Raw genomic sequence first — 4,581 nt, forward strand, 5'->3', positions numbered from 1 at the left:
CCTTTGTTCCTTCGCCTCTGCACTCTTGGGAGGAGAAGGTTGGGTAGGCTTCGTGATGAAGGACTCTCTAGAATTTCAGTCACTTGAGTAGCTATTAAAAGATTGGGACTGTGCTAAGTGCTAGGGATACCGCGATTAGTAAAACATAGTCCTTGCTCCTGAGGAACTTCTAGTCCAAAAAAGAAGGCAGACACAAAGATCATTGGAGTGCGATGCGGTTAGTGCCCGCAGGTTCTGTGGGAGTAGAAGGAAAACTGTCTGGTTGGGATGCCTCCAGAGCCAAGTTGTAGAAGATGAGCAGGTGCTAGCCCAGCAAAAAAGAGGAGGGAATACATTGTGGCCAGCTGGGATAACCCCCAAGAGCAAAGTCACGGCTGTGGGTATCCATGGAGCATGCTGGGACAGCCGCAACTAGGTCTGTAGAACATCAGAGGAAAGATGTTACAAAAAGGTCTCCTCAGCCATGCTTGGGTGCCTGGGTTTCAGAAAGCTCAAATATATTCTTTCTTGATTATTCATGATGATGGGAATGTGAAAGAAGCATGAGCACCAAAAGCCAGAAATTGTAGATAAGTTAAAAAAAATTTTTTAATTTTTTTTTAATTTTATTTTTTATACACATATAATGTATTTTTATCCCCAGGGGTACAGTGAATCGCCAGGTTTACACACTTCACAGCACTCACCATAGAAGTTAAAATTTTTAATAATTGATTCCAGAATACATGATTTTTTTGTATGCTGATTTATCTTTCTAATTATATTTTGCTTAGGATAAAATTAATTCCATTTGTATTTCCTTAACCTACACCAGCAGATGGCAGGAAGAAGTAGCCTAGATAATTACAGTGTGGTGACAGAAATCATTTTGAAATTTAAAGTTTACTATAATTAATTGGCAAAATAGAAAATAAAATACCGGTTTTGTAGTTATCTGTCCCTATTCCTACTTGCCTTCTTCAATGAATTTAAATGGTTTTCATCAGGAACTTCGATGAATGCTTTAGTCTCACCATTTCCCTTTCTACTCTGTTTTTCTGCCTCCTGATTTTCTCACGTACCTTACTGCATCCTCCGGTTGTCCGGTCCCCACTCACTAACCCCCCTACACACGCATACTTCTCCTGCCCTCCTCTCACACGTTCCAGCTCCAGGATTAGCTCCTTCTCTACCTCTCTCTCCAAGCTTCTCTTCTTTGTCCAGAACTTTGCTCAGCTGGGAGGCAGGAAGTCTGTGTACAATTATTCAAAAAGGTGAGTTGACATCAGATGGCATTATAATTTTTAAGGACGTTTCTTTTTTTTTCTTTAAAGATTTTATTTATTTATTTCACAGAGATCACTAGTAGGCAGAGAGGCAGGCAGAGAGAGACAAGAGACAAGGAAGCAGGCTTGCTGCTGAGCAGAGAGCCCGATGTGGGGCTCGATCCCAGCACCCTGGGCTCATGACCCAAGCCGAAGGCGGAGGCTTTAACTCACTGAGCCACCCAGGCGCCCCTTTAAGTATGTTTCTAACTACTTGCCTCTCCAGTGTCTTCTGTACTCAATGTTCAATCCTATGTCAGAGGGATAAAGGAGGATTCGGCCCCTTTATTCTGGCCATATGCCTTTTTAATAACTGGTTTACTTTTCTCCTTGGACCACGCTCCTATGCACCATTTCTACACTGCTCTCACCTCACTCTGTGCCTTCTTGTGTACACAGGCGTCTGTCATCCCAGTTATCTGTATAAATGTCTTTTAAAGTGTAGAACATTCATTCAAAAATATTTACTTCTGGGGGCGCCTGGGTGGCTCAGTGGGTTGGGCCTCAGCCTTCGGCTCGGTCACGATCTCTGGGCCTGGGATCAAGCCTGGCATCGGGCTCTCTGCTCAGCAGGGAGCCTGCCTCCCTCCTCTCTCTCTCTGCCTGCTTCCCTGCCTACTTGTGATCTCTCTCTGTCAAATAAATAAATAAAATCTTTTAAAAAAAAATTTACTTCTGGGGGCACCTGGGTGGCTCAGTCAGTTAAGCCGCGGCTCTTGATTTCCACTGAGGTCATGATCTCAGGAGTCGAGGCCAGTATCAGGCTCCACGCTCGGGGGGGAGTTGGCTTGAGGATTATCTCTCGGGATCCCTCTGCCCTTCCCCACCGTGTGCATCACCCCCCTAAAATAAATAAATAAATCTACTAAAAAATATATTTACTTCTGACCATAATGGAGTGACTAGTACCGGCCTTACCTTCCCACCATAAACAAGAAAATGGGATATATAAGGGACAAAATATATGAAGCAGCTGTTTCAGATGTTCGACAACAGGCGTGTTATCCCGACAAGAAAGGAAACAAACAGGAGGGACATCACTGAGCATGGCACAGCGAGAAGAAGCTCAGGGAAGTATGGCAAGATCAGTGAGTTGAGAAAACTGAATTCATAGCTTAGGGAGACTCATGTGGCTCAAATGTATGGGAACATGTACTGGAGAGGAAGGAGCTAATCAGGGAAGGGTCCAGAAATCTGCATGAGTCCCCTTGAGTGTGTTGCTGAATTCTACATGGACAGATGTAGAGACTGCACAAAGCCAAGCACTACTAGAGAGCTCTAAGCTGAACATTTCACAGACATCATACAGAAACAGGAGATACTGCATTCTATTTGGCATAAGAGACTTATTGAACCCCTGGAGCATTCAGAAGGACCACAACTTAGTAAAGGAGGTAAACTTGCCCCAAAGTAAAGGCTACTCGAAACTGTCCCTAATAAATCTCAGAGGCAATCCTCAAAAGGACCAAATAAATTACTTAGCTGCCCAAAAAAGGCAAAGTCTAATCCTTTAGAAAAACACAACAAAATTAAGACACTCAGTAGTGTAACATTTGCTATATTCAGCATTCACTCAAAAATCAACAGTCATGCAAAGAATCAAGAAAATGTGATCCATAACCAAGGGGAAGAAAGCCAACCAAACCAACATAGAGAAATGGCCAGGATGGTGAAATGAGCAGAAAGGGATTTTCAAAGTGCCATTATAAAATGCCCATTGATTCAAAGGAAAAACATGACTGGGGTGAGGAAAAAAGTGGGAAACACATTAAAAAAAAAAAATAGATGGGATACCTGGGTGGCTCAGTGGGTTAAAGCCTCTGCTTTCGGCTCAGGTCATGATCCCAGGGTACTGGGATCAAGCCCCACATCGGGCTCTCTGCTCAGCAGAGCCTGCTTTCCTCTCTCTCTCTCTGCCTGCCTCTCTGCCTACTTGTGATCTCTGTCTGTCAAATAAATTTTTTTTAAATCTTTTAAAAAATAGAAGTTTAAGAAATGAAAGTATTTTTGCAATGAAAAGTTCACTTGATGGGCTTATCAGCAGAGTAGACATTACAAAAGAAAGGACCAGTGTACTTGAAGACCGTAAGAGCAATTATCTAAACTGAAGCCTAGAGGGAAAAATGACCAAACTACACAGTCTTTGTGATGTGAGACAAGGTGACTGTCGTTTGTGTAATCAGAATCTAAGAGAAAGAGTAGGTGAGGCACAAAAAATATTTGAAGAAATAATGACCGAAAATTTTTCAAATTTTTTCGAATTTTATGAAAACTATACATGGTCTAAGAATTTCAAAGAACCCCAACCAGGATAAGTATACTGTAAACCACAAAGCCCATTGTAATCCAATCCCTACAAACCAATTATAAACAAACTCTTAAAAGCATGGGGGACATTAGAGATAAGGGAACAGACATTACAAATAAGGGAACAAAGATTCATTACAGACTTCTTGTCGGAAATAATGCAAGCCAAGGGGGAGAAAATGAAATCTTTGTAAGTCCTTAAAAAGTAAACTGTCAACATAGGATTTTATATCCTTCAAATAGGTAAGGGAAATGTAGGAAAATAATAGAGAATGTATCACCAGAAACTCACACTACAATAAATACTGAAGGAAGTTCTTTAGGCAGAACCTAAATGAAGCTAAAATATAAGCCGAGATCTACCCAAGGGGACGAAAAGCCCCAGAAAAGGTTAATATGTGGGCGAATGCCAAGACTTCTTTCCTCCACTTCTTAATTTCTATAAAAGGCAATTGATGGTTTAAATAAAAAAAATAATAGCGTAAAATTAAAAAAAATAGCAAAGTTTTATATCACATAGAAGTAAAATATGTAGTAGCACAAAGATTAGGAAGGAAAATGGAAGAATAAATTACACTTACAAGTAAAGTGGTGGAGCAATGTTTGAAAATAAGCTGTGATAAGTTAAAGATGCTCATTGTAAACCTCAGATTTTTAAAATAGAAAAAAGGGAGGGGCACCTGGCTGGCTCATATGGTGGAACATATGACTCTTGCTCTCAGGGCTGTAAGTTCAAGTCCCGTGTTGGGTATAGAGATTACTTAAAAATAAAATCTTTTTTTTTAAGATTTTATTTTTTTATATTTATATATTTTAGAGAGAGAGAGAGAAAGAAAATGAGAGGGGAGGGGTCAGAGGGAGAAGCAGACTCCCCCACCCAGCAAGGAGCCCGATGCGGGACCCGATCCAGGGACTCCAGGATCATGACCTGAGCCGAAGGCAGTTGCTTAACCAACTGAGCCACCCAGGA

At 41.3% G+C, this 4,581-nt stretch overlaps 1 protein-coding gene across 4 annotated transcripts in view; it reads left to right on the forward strand.

Moving 5' to 3' along the window:
* RBKS (ribokinase) overlaps nt 1-4,581 on the forward strand; it is an 85,063-nt gene that overhangs the window by 5,614 nt on the left and 74,868 nt on the right. The window lies entirely within an intron of this gene.

The sequence above is a fragment of the Mustela putorius genome, unplaced genomic scaffold (genome assembly GCF_011764305.1).
Source record: "Mustela putorius furo isolate JIRA1106 unplaced genomic scaffold, ASM1176430v1.1 tig00537293_pilon_pilon_pilon, whole genome shotgun sequence".
Classification (NCBI taxonomy): Eukaryota; Metazoa; Chordata; class Mammalia; order Carnivora; family Mustelidae; genus Mustela; species Mustela putorius.